The sequence below is a fragment of the Lepisosteus oculatus genome, chromosome 24 (genome assembly GCF_040954835.1).
Source record: "Lepisosteus oculatus isolate fLepOcu1 chromosome 24, fLepOcu1.hap2, whole genome shotgun sequence".
Classification (NCBI taxonomy): domain Eukaryota; kingdom Metazoa; phylum Chordata; class Actinopteri; order Semionotiformes; family Lepisosteidae; genus Lepisosteus; species Lepisosteus oculatus.
The window spans coordinates 8271923-8286936 of record NC_090719.1 but is presented as its reverse complement, the minus strand read 5'-3'; the positions used below and the strand labels follow the sequence as shown (position 1 = coordinate 8286936).

Below are 15014 nucleotides of genomic sequence, written 5' to 3'. Positions count from 1 at the left end.
TGCTGTATTCAAACAAAACAAAAAGTAATTTAAATCCTTTCACTAATAGAAGTAGCTTTTAGTGAGACCAGTAGTGGGCGCTCACCCTGAAGCCTGCTTGGGTCCTATTGCCCCAGTATAGTGATGTGGACACTATACCGTATAAAAGGCACTATCTTTCGAGTGAGACGTAAAACCGTGGTCCGGACTCTCCATGGTCATTAAAAATCCCAGGGCATTTTTCAAAAAGAGTGGGGGTGTTACCTTGGTGTCCTGGACAAATTTACCCCTGGCCTTTACTAATCATGGCCTCTTAATAATCCCCATCTATGAACTGGCTTTCTGTTCTCCTAACCCAGTGATAGCTGGTGTGCGGTGAGAGTACTGGCGCACTATGGCTGCCGTCACATCATCCAGGTGGGAGCTACACACTGGTGGTGAGGGAGGAGGGGAGTCCCCATTACCTGTAAAGCGCTTTGGGTGGTGTGTCCAGAAATGTACTATATAAGTGTAAGGAAGTGTTATCATTACTCTTTTGACGATATACTGCATCACATCAAGTTTGTTAAATGCTAAGATATGAGAACAGTAAGGCTCGATATTATGGTGGCCTAAATGTATAAGCATGCAGTATATATTTTGTCTTCCAGTCTTCTTTCACTTTTAGCATGAAGTTTAACCACAGTGTTAATTATGTTGCCTGCATAGATTAAACTTCATATTTTACTCCATGAATGGCATTTTTTCAGATGCCACAGTTGTAAATAAAAAGCTTTCACTTCTGTTTTGAATCCTAAATCTATGTAATTTGGCACAAGCTCAAAGGTGTCTTCTAATACTATTTTCTGGAGCACCTTACAGATTTTCATGGTGAATTTTATTTCCGAGTGTGGGTTTCTCTTCTTTGTTCTCAAAAGCTCTTAATAAAAAGTGCTTTTGATAGCATTTAGCCCAAAGACTTTTTACTTATTCAACCAAAGACTTAATAGTAAAAGATACAAGATACAAAAAGATAAAAGTTAAAAGATACAGTGCTTTACTAAATACGTAAATGATGATAATGTTGTATCCTTTTGAAAACAAGTGCAGAATGAAAAAGACATACTGTACGAAGAGAGAGAGAGTACAACTAAACTATTTTGATCATCCTTAATTGTAGCTTGCATGCAGCAAAAGTGCTTTGTCAAGGATTAGTGTTGATTAAAAAATAAACATCTTTAACTTGTGTGCCAGATAACCATTTAGTAAGTACATTCAAAAAAGTGATTTGATTCTTTTCAGGGACCACGGAGTGGTCTGACTTTATTAAGCGGTACTGAGCCCCACAACAGAATCACTATAGCAACTGGTAACTACTGCCAAATCGTGATGCATCTTCCGTATCTTTGCGGAACTGCAGTTTGTATTTTTTCTATGATCCTATTTCTGCATTTAATTACATAGTATTGGTTTCAGGGGTTTTCTTCTGTAAATTTCCAGGCTTTAAGAAAACATTCTTCAAGTACAGAGGAACATCTTGGCCAAATTACCTTTAAAATGACAGGCTTAAAAACAGAACTGCTTCTTTTTGGAGTGCTCGGCCTATTTCACATACAGTGGCGCTGCTTTTTAGGCTTGGTGACTACACACACATATATTTGGAGTTTAGGAAGAGCCTGTTCTTATGGATAATAGTGGAAATGGCAGGTTGTAACTTTCACACCCTTTCATTTCTGAACTAGTGAAAATAGAAGGACAAACTTCTAGTAGATGTGTGCACAAAATACAAGCCCTGTAGACATTCTTGTCATTGAACAAAATGATTGAGATTTCCCATTACTTTGTATGAGGAAAAAAACGCCATTTGTAATGCAATTAGCTCAACTCTGTGTGCAGTTTGATTTTAGTAGCACTGAGAATTAGTGTGTTAAATTGTTTTATTTAAAAGTTTTGATAGTACTCACATTTAGAGTTCATGGGGTATAGGTGCCATCATAGGCAGTCAGTAATGTAACACATATACAAGGTAATTTTATATCATCTCAGTCCGAGTTCACAATTTATAAAAAAGCTCTTAAGTGATCCCCTGTTAAGCACCTAATGAACACACATGTGCTACTAATAGTTGTGCAGAATATCAAAACTTTCCAGACCTGTTGTCCCTTTCCTTCTTAAATGTACCTTTATCATGTGGGCTCCCCCAGTTTGGAAACACTTATTGTGAATCAACTGTGATCACTGCTACTTCCTTGTCCTATCTTAGGGGCGGAGCGGTGGCTCTGTGGTTAAGGATCTGCGCCTGTAGCTGGTTCTAGTTCAAATCCCACACCCGACAGAGGAATCCTACTCTGTTGGGCTCCTGAGCAAGGCCCTTAACCCCAGCTGCTCCAGGGGCCCCGTATAAATGGCTGATCTGGCGCTCTGACCCCCAGCTTCTCTCCCTGTCTGTGTGTCTCACGGAGAGCAAGCCGGGGTACGCAAACACGGAGTTCTCACCAATCCATGTCTTGAGGAAAGCCAGGGTTTATCGGCTCTTGTTCTCAGGTTTAAATGCAATTCTTCTTAGTTTGCAGTTGTGTCCTTTCGTATTGCACTATTGGTTCTGATGAAGTCCTCAGGGTTGACTGTCAGTTCCTTTGAATTTGAATGCAGATTTCAAATCATATCCCCTAGTAGTCTTCTCTGCTGAATGGCAGGGCAGAAGGGTCCAGTTCTTTTATCCTGTCAGTGTGGAGGGCATTCCTGTAAGTCTGGGATTGCATCCGGTTGATCTTTTCTGGGCTGATTCCAGAGCAGCTGGCTCTGCCTCCTCAAGTTTATCGAATAGCATCACTAGAGCTGTGCATATTGCAAAGACCTTTGTTGCTTGTTAATCAGACTGCTTTATGTCCACTTTGTATTTTGTAAGCATATAGACCCACATATGGAGCGTCATTTATGTGCAGGGTAGGAAAAACTGTAGAATCAAAAGGGACAATTTGCCGCTTATACGCAAATCTGCCAAATAACATGCTTTCCGTTTCAGTGCTTAGGATTTAATAAAGACTCTTTAACGATTACACGAGACATTTTAATTCATTCAGTTGTTTGCATCCTATAAAATTGATCTAGGATATTAAAAAAAAATTCAGCTGAATGCGTCAATACTGTATATCTTGAAAGTATGAGGTTTTCCCCTATGACCTGTTCCTTACTTCTGTCAGCAATAATGTCTGCTTTTAAGGAATGGGTTTTACAAGTTATTTTCTGCTTCACCAGTATGTGACTGGCATCTGTCCGCTGAACTATCCATCAGCATTAATGGACTGCTGCAACTTTTCATGTCTCAACAAAAGACGCCGGGCTCTGAGGTTATTCATAATGGACCCCACAACTGCATCATGCATCAAAAAGGATCATGCATCATGCATTTAAAAAAAGGTGTTGCAGTTTAGATTTGCAGGTACTGCATTTTGCTAAACTGTTTCTCAAAAAAAGAAGTTAAAGGCAATGAACACACAACCAAAAGCAGTAAATGAACAAGTAATAGGTTTATTCCATGCTGAAAAAAAGAAGAAAGAGAACACAACGTTTCGGCCGTGGAGCCTTCTTCAGGTGGGTTAGGGTTAGGGTTTTCAGCATGGAATAAACCTATTACTTGTTCCTTTGCAGCCTACGCATGCTGACGCAGCTACCCACCTGAACTACAAAAGCAGTAAATTAATTTAATAATTCAATAATAATTCAAAATCAGGCTTTTTTCCCAAATCCAAATAATCTTTCCACTTCCTCTTTTATCCTACAGTCTTTGTCTTGTGTGAACTGAGCTTTCAGAAGATACGCAAACCAGGAAAGGCTCAGCTGTTGTAATGTTGAGTTTGGTATAATCAATCTGAAAAAACAGATGTGCTCTGCTTTTGGTCAAGCTGTTTTTTTTTACAAACTGCAATATGAACGAAAATAAAGCCAGACAGTCCTTAATAAAAGGAGCAGTGATATGGGTAGCTATCTAAGAAGTAAAAAAAGGGTGCTGTGAGGACACACTCTGCCTTATCAAAGCGTGTTCTGTAGTTCCAAAACCTTTCTTTGAAAAAGAAATACTGATTTCTCTCTCACAAGTAATTGTGAAAGAAATGCACCCTTTTTAAAAACAATTGTTGAAAACTGGTGAAAATTCTTGTGTCTCTAGGGGAGTGCTCTAAAATATTTCAAAGCATTAAACTCTGTTTTCTTTTTTCTTGGATATGTCTTATTGATTGAAAGGAGGACTTTGGTGTTTTGGTGTTTATACATGAGCTCATGGTAATTATTGGAATTTGTGATTTATGGATGTGAAAGTGCATGCTTCAGGGCATTTTAGAGCGCGCCCCTAGAGACACAAGAATTTTCGCATCCATCTTGAGAGACAGGTTTATATATTAAAAGATTATTCAAAAGCTTCAGAATATGAAAAACAACATACACCCTTCAACTGACAGAGGTGGCGTAAGTGTTAGAAATTATTTTTTTAAGTGATTGAAAGCATAACCATAAAACTCTAAAACCCATATAAATGCCAGTCTTCTACAAAGAGAAAAGGGGTGAATGCTTTGTTTGAGGAAGGAGGGGTACCTTTATTGCTCAGTGTGGTGAGGTGCTGTTACCCTTTGAAGTACGACTGACAGGTATAAGCCAGTGGATTTTTTCTGAATCAGAGAAACACCAACTGGAACGAAGGGGAAATGCCTTTAACATTGAGAACGGGGGACAATTTATGTACAAAGGTGTGTAGATGTCTGGAGCCCGCTACCCAGCTATGTTGTCACAGCGAATATTTTTGCTTCTTTCAAGAAACAGCAGGATGAGATTCTTGGCTCCACTTAGCCACTAGCAACCTAGCAATGAGAATGGCCTCTCATTTGTAACTTTACTTACAGTACATATCCATTTCTTCAGCATGACAATGGCGCTGTTATTACTTTTAGTTTGTTCCAAATGTTTTTTTACATGCCTGTGCAAAATTTGTTTTTCTCCCCCCTGCCCTCTGGTAAGCATTATAGGAGCATAAAGGCACGGACCTCCGGATTTAGAGAAACGGTTTCTTCCTGCAGATTACCAAACCCTACCCCAACCACTGACTAAACACATCTCTACTCACGCTGTGTTTTTTCTCCTCTCACACTGCTTGTCTGCCTTGTTTTTTTTCAGTTATCTGTTATTTAACTTGTTGCTGCTGCTGATCTGTGTTTATGCTTTTGTTTCTCCTAAATGTCTTTGTATCGGGGCATATATGCAAAGCATTTCATTGCATTTTTGCATATGACAAAATAAACTGAACTGAAAGTCTAATGTGATTTTTACAAAACTGGGACTACTGCGCTTGCTCCAAGACCTCTTTTTTTTTTGCTGTTGTTGTTGTCGTTTTTGGAACTCTCCTCTGGAGATAGTCCCCCGCATCTTCTGTGATGCGTCTCTTTCAGGAGACGCACTCTACACTGGAGAAACTGGCAGTGGTATGGGTAGCCAGAATGGGCTTGGCTTGGCTTCATCATTATTAAAGCAGAGCTGGAGCTATGCAGCGGATTAAATCAGCATGGGGGCTCTGGAAACCAGCCATGTAAAAGCAGGAACAACATTTTGAGAAATCATTACAAGGCAATTCGTTTGAAACATTCAGGGGCTTGGTTAAACGATCTGAATTTTAAAAAACAGACCTTTTCTAATGCCACCGACATGTAGTATATTCAGGTGGGTTCTAAATACATGCCTGATTATATTTAATTAAAGTAACTTGGCTACTTCAAGCAAAGTCTTGTCAGGGTCCTGCCCTCCAAGCTAAAACTGCACCAGAAGAGTCCGGAGGAATACAGGCCTCTTCTGGTGAGAACAGTAGACAAGCTTGTGGTTCAATAGATCATGGTTCTGTAAGCACGGCCATGCTGCTCAGTGTATAGAGCACTTCAAGGGGAGAATAAATTCACGGCCTGTTACTTGAATGATTCTTCCAGTTGTGTGCACGACAGGAATTCTGGCCAATTAAATGCCCTCTTCTCTCACTTTTTACTACCAGTGCTCTGAAAGATTGTATACAACCTTAAATGGTTTTCTGAGCTGTATGGTTGTAGTGAATTAATAATTACTACACTATCCTTCTGAAAAGTGAAAATTCACAGTACTGTAAAACTGCGTTCAGAAATAATTAGAAGGTGTAGTATTTTTACTATATATATGCAGAAATATGTACAGTATGTTCATGTAATTCACTGTGGCATCTGTTCATTGCAGTCTTAGCTTTTATCTAAAAGCTTAGCGTTATTTGATTTACTGTTATGCAAGGAAGTGAATGACTGAATTCAGGATTTAAACAAATTCAATTCTCTCCTAAAATATCCTCGTCGTTTACTCCAGTGCTGGGTATTTCACCAAAAACAAAAGGAGATTTTGTTATTGGATACAGGAGACGCAGCCTTTTCTGAACCTCTTTAACAAACCGAGATTAGACCCAGTCTTTGATCGTGTGGTGTAAGGTTAGCAGATCGACACGCCAAAGCGAAGCTGTGAAGCTGGAGAAAATGAAACCTGTCAATAGTAAAAGAAATTAGCTCAAAAAGTCTGGAATGATGCCGTCGTCAGATCTCCTGTGAGTTGTCCTGTCTGTATTAAGGTTTATTTTGAAGCGGACAGGACTTCTTGGCTGCCACCTCTGATTAGTTGTGGTTGAGCTGGGACAGCAACTTGCTGTGTGTCACTCTTGACAGTATTTGATGTTGCCCTTGACACACTGCCTTTCAGGGGGACTTGCACTGCAGAACGGCACCTCTCAGAGTGTGTGGGAAAGTGGGAGTGCAGCTGATCCTTTTATTTTGTCACAAAGTTGGGAACATCAAGGAAAAGGATTGTAAGGTTCATATATTCAGCGCTGTTCATGGATCATCTTAGACTATCATTCATTTTTTGTGTTTAACATTACTCATGCTTAATTTGCACAGATCTTGTATACTACTACTACTACTACTACTAATAATAATAATAATAATAATAATAATAACAAAAATAAGAGATGTGCATCATATAAAAGCCCAGGCTAAATGTAGACTGTTGTGCAGTCAATTTTTTTTTTGTCTGCCGTTTTTAATGATTTACTTTTGCAGAATTTACACTTTTTTTTCTACAGAAATATTTAGAAACCTTTATAGAATTGTATACATGGTATATGCAGTTTCTGAGATGAATTTACACACTAAGTATCCCCCCCCCCCAGAACACTCAACTTCTAAAAATAAAAACAAACTGAATTTTTTTAATCATCTAGCTAAACTTTTTTAAACAATGAACTTTGTTAATATTTAGAAATATAACAGGTTTGTGGAATCAAATTGAACAATACTCTTGGTCTGTCCTGTTGAAAGTCTTTGAGATGGAACAATATGGATTAATTTCTCAATTTGTATATACTGTAGGCAATCTGTGTTCCGAATAACGTAGCAATGTTTTAGGAATAAAACTGAAGAAATCCTTGCGTCTTTTTTCTGTTTGATATCTGGGTTTCCCATAAAGGTAATTCTGAGGGTAACATTGCATTCTTAGTGACAGGTGTCTTCTCAGACAGATATCTTACAGCAAACTACTTACATAGACAAATGGGATTTGCTATATCATTGTCACATACTGTACTGCATGCTAGAATGGAGTCTCAGCAGATTTAAGTTGTGTCTAGAGTATCCAAATGCATTTAATGTAACAATTAAGCCACTGGATTCTGTTCACAATGGGTAGAACCATAATCCTATTACAGTATACTCCCAAGTCAATCAGATGGTATACTGGTTAGCTGTTTGCTTTCAGAATGTCTGTTCTTTTTTTATTTATACATAATACAGGATCTTGTCAGAAAAAAAAAACCACGGACAATAAAAGGGTAACAGAAAATAGCGGGTCAAAGAAGAAAAGAAATAATAACAGCATTGAAAATTGTCAGTGATTTTTTTTCCTTTGCCTTATCTCTGTTATCAAATAAACAACAACTGGAAAATAAAAAAAGATTTAAACTTGCCCAAATATCTGTGGAATGTCAGAATTACCCTTTGGCTTCAAGATTAAAATAATTGACAAGATTGAATTGAACTCTTTCTTTTTATTGTTATACTGAAGTGTTTTTTTCTTCCAAATTGAATATGGTCAATTAAAAGAGAGCCTTTGTACAGTGGACAGTTATAATTAATAATAATAATTGCTTACACTTATATAGCGCTTTTCTGGACACTCCACTCAAAGCACTTTACAGGTAATAGGGACTCCCCTCCACCACCACCAATGTGCAGCATCCACCTGGATGATGCGACAGCAGCCATAGTGCACCAGTACTCTCACCACACATCAGCTATTAGTGGGGAGGAGAGCAGAGCGATGAAGCCAGTTCATAGATGGTGATTATTAGGAGGCCATGACTGGTATGGGCCAATGGGAAATTTGGCCAGGACGCCGGGGTTACACCCCTACTCTTTTCGAGAAACTCCCTGGGATTTTTAATGACCACAGAGAGTCAGGACCTCGGTTTTACGTCTCATCCGAAGGACAGTTCATCCCTGTTCTTCCAGTTGAGGAAATTTACCTTCTTGGCTACTGCCAAAGAAAGAAGTATTAAAGAAGAACCTCATTTGGAGACATTGAGTCTGTCTGATCTTCACATTTCTGTTTCCCTTATGCAATTTCTCTTTCATATCCTGGCTTTTTATAAACTGTTTCTATCCAATTTGATAATTGCCCATGATATCTTGCTTTTCTATTGGATGGTAAGAGCACTACTGTAGTTAGAGAATGCTGTGAAATGTGGTTTCATGTTTTTACTTTGACTACTTTTTTGCTTTGGCATTTAGCTTAATAGTATTTAATTTGTTGCATTCCTTGATGGAAAAAGGAACAGGTATGTTTATAGGAAGTACCACGCTGTAGTTACTATACACAATTTATGAAAATGTAACAGAATCCTAAGACCCCACATTTGTTTCATAATCTAAGAATGGAGGATTTACTTACATTTACTGCAGGATGTTCAAGACTGGCATGGCTGCTTATTGCGATAATCTGTTACCTCTCTTAAATGGATTGTAAGGTTATATTCTTAGGGATGTTTTCTTAAAACTAGCTAATTCCTCAACTAGCAAACTACTGTTTTATGTGTGGATATACAGATATACTGAATATTGTGGGGAAAAAAAAACTTTCATTGAACCTTTGTTCTCAAGAAACATGTTGTGTGAGAGTCATAGCAAGACCTCTGTCAGATAGGTACTGGATGAATTTCAGGTATTCACAGAAACACGTAGGCCTGTTTATTGCTTGATATGACAAAGGACTGGTGCACACCTTGGTCACAAGGGTCTACCACAAACGTTTGTTTTGTCTGTTGGAAAAGTCACTTTCTAGGTATTTTTGTCTTGTTTAATTTATTTGCAATAATTATTCTATGTATTGGCTGTTTTGGATTTGTCTTACCTGTGGTGGATCCACACTGTTGGCCTTTTCTGTTGATTTCCACCATGTTGTGTCAAGATTACAGAGCCCATCCCCACCCCTGGATTAAATGGAGGCTCCCTGTCCATCAATATGAGCTGGGGGTGGAGCTAAGAGTATTAACGTGGCTCTGTGATGTATTAAGTTAGTCTTTGGTAGGGTGTCCTGTTTGTTCTGTGTACGATTACATAGCCTGGTATTTACCAAGTCTTGAAACTGCTACTGGGAACTTTCCTGGAAAGACTGTAGTGTACTCCCTTTAACAAATGTCCTGTTGTTTCTCCACCTTGTAAACAGTTTTCAACACAGATCACTTTTTAATACATAAACACCCTCCTGTCCAGTTTTTTTGTTGGTGTTTTATGACTTCTGTGACCATTCCTGGCTTTACTTTAAGGCGGTTTCATCTCACTTTATATTTTTTTCAGGAATTAATATACTCAAAGATCGGTGAAAAAATGTTCCAATGACAGGATTGGTTCTGTAAAAAAATAGCTATTAAAAAGTGTATTCTTCCTTCCCCCCAAATGAAACTGACACCCCTCTCTTCCTCCACCATAGCATGCCAATAACCCGGCCCTGGAAGTGTGGTACAGTAGGTCCCTATAGTATGATTTCTGAAGGCCTTAGGGTTTTATTTTTGTTTACCATGAAAACACTATATAAAATTCATTCATTTATACTTATCTTATCACTCCCATGTACAGTAGACCAGAATAACAGTCATTACTGTGTATGATTTGGAATGGTAGTGGAGACCGATTGCTAATAATTGAATTAATCACAGTCACTCTGGAAGCTTTTTTGCAAAGTGAGATATTTTAATTTCCTTCTGAAGTCTACAGTATAGTAGGGAGCCTGGGCTCTTTTCCCACTGGTAATAAAATTAGGGCACTGAAAAGGCACCAACTTCCCTGTGTAGGGGGCCAACAGTAATTTTTTCTCCCCTAGTGACATAAAATGTCTAGATGAGTAAAATATTTAATGTCATTGTGTTGTGTTTGCTCAATATACAGCCAGAATTCTTTAGTAAAACTAGGACAGGCACTGCTAACTGCATTTAAAGACATCATTCATTATTAGATATTATTACTCTGCCCTGGACATGGATACACATTTAGTTTAACCCTAGTAAAACATTTAGTCAATTTTTTGCTATAGTGTTGGATTTTGCTCAGCTGACTAGAATAATAGTCTTGTGATTTTTATTTTGCAAGCTTGGTTATTATTTTTTTAAATGTGGCTTATTCTAACTTTCCCAATCTAGGACTATACCATATTTTATCCCAGCTTAAATCTCCATATTTCTGTATATAGTTTATACTGTGTATTAAAATAGCATCTCCCAAAATACCACAATGTTTTTAATATAGTTTGATTTTAAAAAAAGGAAATTGGAGGTTTGGTTGTAATGCAGTTCTCCACTGAACAATAAACAACTACAGAGCTCTCATTTCACTCAATATCGCAGTGACACACTTTTTTTTCTTTTTCATCTTATCTTTTTTTAATAACTGTCTTGTTTTTATTAAACAAATGCAGAGATTTTGTTGGCCTGGGGTTTTAAATTCAGCACCACACTCGGAATAAATTCACCTCATCAGAAAGATCCCCGTATGAATTTTTGTATACAGACTCTGTACACTTCACATTCCGTGTGGTTCAGAATAGCTGGCAGACTCAAGTCTTTCAAACATGTTGCACATGTAATGAAGCTCATTAATCCAAAAGGCATGGCATTAACATCACAGATGGTCATGCTAGTTCAGGTTTGTCTTTTGTATCCATTACAGAATTGGAATATACTGTAAGCTTTCTGGGTCTCAGTAGTTAGAATATTTACAGTTGCTTGAAAAAGAGGATGCAAGAAAATAATACATCTGGGAAAAGGATACAGTATATGCAGTTATGGTTGGTTATTAGAACAAAAGTTTAAGTTTGTTGAAAATTGGAGATTGTTCAGAAATATAATACTGTATTCTGGATCAAGCCCCTCATCAGTGAGCCTCTTGTGCAGAGTTTCCTTTCTGTGACACAGAAAAGTCACTTCTAATGGAAGAACCTGTTGGTTCTAGGACACTTTTGTCCAAATACCATATTTCTCTCTGTGCTGACTGCACTGTCCTCTTTCTCTTTGATATTTCTAAGAGAGTTCCCTAGTCTTAAACCTCTTTGATAACCTTGGGAGACTTTGAAAATAAAGTAAATGGGTCCAAACATTCCTTATGCCTCTGAATCCCACTCCTACAACCGATTTCTTTTTTGCCCCATATTCCTGTTCAGCTGCACTCTTCAGGAATTACTGGTGTTCCTGGTCATCCCTGTGGCACAGATGCGGTGCGAGCTAGTTTTTGTCATTGTAGCCGGCCGCACACCTGTCTCTCAGTGCCAGTTACCATGGAAACGCGTGCCAACAGGAAATCTGCATCACCTGCAACCAGTCGACTTCCGTGCTCACATAAGGTGGTGCAGTGTATTTAAGGACTGTCCTGATATAATACTGTAGGTTCTACTTTATTAAAATGAATGCCCTTCCTCACATTGTTTTCTTATTGTCTATGCTGTCCAACCCACTATCACCAACATACTGTCCAACAGGACTTTGCTTGTGAATTGGCTTAGAACTGGTTTCAGTCCGAGAGGTATGGAAAGGGAAGGGTCCAGCTGATATCCTTAGATTTTATATACTGTCATTCAGCTTTGCAATTGAAAGCATTTAAGGCATGGTTGGATTCTGTTGCATTAAATTAAAAGTGCTCAGTTGAGGAAGCTTGAATTAAGACAGTTAAACTCCATGTCTCAGTTTTCTGTGCCCAAGGGCAGGACTGTGTCCCTTCAGATGGGTCCAGTGATTGCAAACCCAGGGGGAATTTAAAACTTTCATTTTTTACCAGCCTCAAGAATTTTTATAAATTTAACCCTCCACATAACTCAGTTTTACCATCAGGTTTTCAGACCTGCACATAGTCTCTCTAGTCCACAAGAAATGTTCATACACTTGGTGACTTTTCTGACAGAAGCGGTCTGCACATGTGGAGTTCTTACCATAACAGTGACTTACTCATCCCTAGGGTTTTCCAGCTTTATGTAGACTCTTGTCTCAGACACTGCTCAGCGTTTTGGCTACAGGAGAATGGGCTCAGTATTGGAAGATGGACGCCACAAGGCTTGCCTATTCCCCGGGCTCATGGGTAGCCCTAAGGCAGGCCTTATTCCCAGGCATCTTGACCGACTGGGTCCGGGGCTCAGATCGCCTGGTTCCATTATGCTTTTAGTTCCTGTTCCTGTTTTGGTTCCGACCTGGTTCCTGTTTTTAACTGTTTGTCTTGGATGGATCTCCCGGCCTTTGGACTACGGACTGCACCCCGACTTCCTGTTTTGGACTTCCCTGGACTTAGTTGCTTCGGCATTTCCCCCTCCTGCACCTGATCACTACAGTCACCGCCCCCCTGTCTGTCTACCCATCCTAACCCTGCTCTACCTTCCTTAGTTGTCCTTCTCCAGTCATTTCCGGATTATACCGTCTGCATAGGGTCTTTACCAACACACTTCACGGGAGTCAGAACTGGCTCCCATGACACTCGCAGCCAGTCTCGTGGTCAATTTAGCATTTTTCAATGAACGACCGTGTTTGTTTTATTATCATCATATTTTGGGGGGAATTTATTTTGTGTGCAGTTTAATTTCCTACGTGCGCTGATTTCATAGCATGTGCGCGCGCACACGCACACAGCTTAGAGGGAACATGTGCTGCAGCCAGTACCGGCCTCACATGTTTCGTTAGTGTCTGGTGATGAAGTGCTTTTTCGGTTGTTTGTGATTAATGTGCTTTCAGATGTGGCTTGAATGGGACACTGAGCCCCTGCATTGTTCCAACAACGATTCACAAGGTGATTAATGAGTGATGTCTTTTGCTCAAGGATCTTACTGCAGCCTAAAAATCATTCTTACAAGGTTGGGTGAAGACTTGTATACCCTTAAACTGAACTTTATTTCATTCATTTGCAGAATCTTTTCTTATGGAGAAAAATACAACCAGATTACCATTTGCTTGTGCAGAAACTGTAAGAGTAAGGTGTAATGTTATTTTCTGATCTTCAAACATTGTGTCATGAGTTCTCTTTTTCCACGTTTTTCTTTCTTGTGGGCTCCCATATTTGAGTTATTTTAAATTGCTTTGTTTGGAAAGACAAGAAAAAATGTGCTAAAATTAGATAAGGGGTGTTTTGAATATTTCCTTTGGGGAACAGACTAAATCTCTCTACAAAGACTTTATAATCTGTTGCAAATGGGGACTGCTTGTGCATTTAAATAAAATATTGTGTGTTGAACATTGTGACCCTGATTCACCTGAATTTAATTACATGTATTTGCAGATTTTAATCCAATAGATTTAATGATGCAATTAGTTAGCTCAGAACAATCCTGAGCAATTCAACTTTTATATTATTCGAGGTAAACACCTTTCAAACTTTTGTAAATACAGATATTTGTTTTAATGTAATGGTCCTTAAAAATATTCTTGTATTCCACATAAAATTCACTTGGTTGGCCACGTTGGGCCAATGGTCTATCATAGTAGGAGCATGGAAATCGTAAATACTGATCCAAGGGCCATCCGTCCTGGAAATATTCCAGCTCCTGAGGGCAGAGGAATATAGGACAAGGTCATCTACAGTACATGCAATGTGCAAGGGTGACTGGCGTTATGATCATTAGCCATATGGGGAATACATGTACAAGTTTGGTCACTGCGACTCGATTTTGTTGTGCTTTTAAATGGAGATGTTTTTAAAAGCTTTTCCAATTACTGTAATTTTAGTCTCAATATAATGAGTGTCAGGGTATTCAGGGCTAAGTTACACCATATGTTTCTTATTGGGTATACTTAGCATTTACATGTCAGTGTACTGTAGATGCATAATGTGACTGATCAGGTTTTTGGTTACACTACTATTACTGTTATTACAAGGCCTGCCTTCTTTCTCCCATTTAACTTCACACCTGAAGAAGGCTCCACAGCTGAAACGTTGTGTTTCTTTTCTTCTCTTTTCAGCGTGGAATAAACCTTTACTTGTTCCTTTGCAGCTTACGCATGCTGACGCAGCTACGTATGACCTGATAACAGCTTGGACAATGGCAAACCAATTTACTGTTAGAATTCATTCAGCACACTCTTCATTGGCATTGCTGAATAATTAAAAAAGAGCACTGTTCTCGGATTTTTTGCTACCCAAGGTGCTTAAAACGTTATTTCTACGAGATTTCTAGGAACTTGTACAGTTCACCTGCTGTGCACTGCTTTAAAACTGCCTTTAAACCACAATATCGTGTGCATTCATCTGTAAAGCAATGTTTATTGAGGAAAAAAATTACCGTTCAGCTACTGCTTTGAATTTAAAATAATACTTACAATAACAATGAAGATAACCTAGTTTCTTTTGAGAAGTGGGAAGTGACATGTCAAAATGTAACATCAGAACACAACTCTGACCTTGCTCTTGCAAGAGTTTACTCATTCTGTCAAACACACGTCCTTTTACTCTCCCGTTTAAATTTTTAAACATTAAAAGTGAAAAATGACT

The 15014-nt window shown here is 38.7% G+C and overlaps 1 protein-coding gene and 1 long non-coding RNA gene across 6 annotated transcripts in view; one reads left to right on the top strand and one right to left on the bottom strand.

Annotated features, from left to right (window-relative positions):
• LOC102695231 (carboxyl-terminal PDZ ligand of neuronal nitric oxide synthase protein) overlaps positions 1-15014 on the top strand; it is an 85953-nt gene that overhangs the window by 17974 nt on the left and 52965 nt on the right. The window lies entirely within an intron of this gene.
• The window catches only part of LOC138224941 (uncharacterized), a 212181-nt gene continuing 211115 nt past the window's right edge, over positions 13949-15014 (bottom strand). The window contains exon 3 of the long non-coding RNA XR_011183445.1: positions 13949-14070. This is a non-coding gene — a long non-coding RNA (uncharacterized lncRNA). The remainder of the gene's footprint in view (positions 14071-15014) is intronic.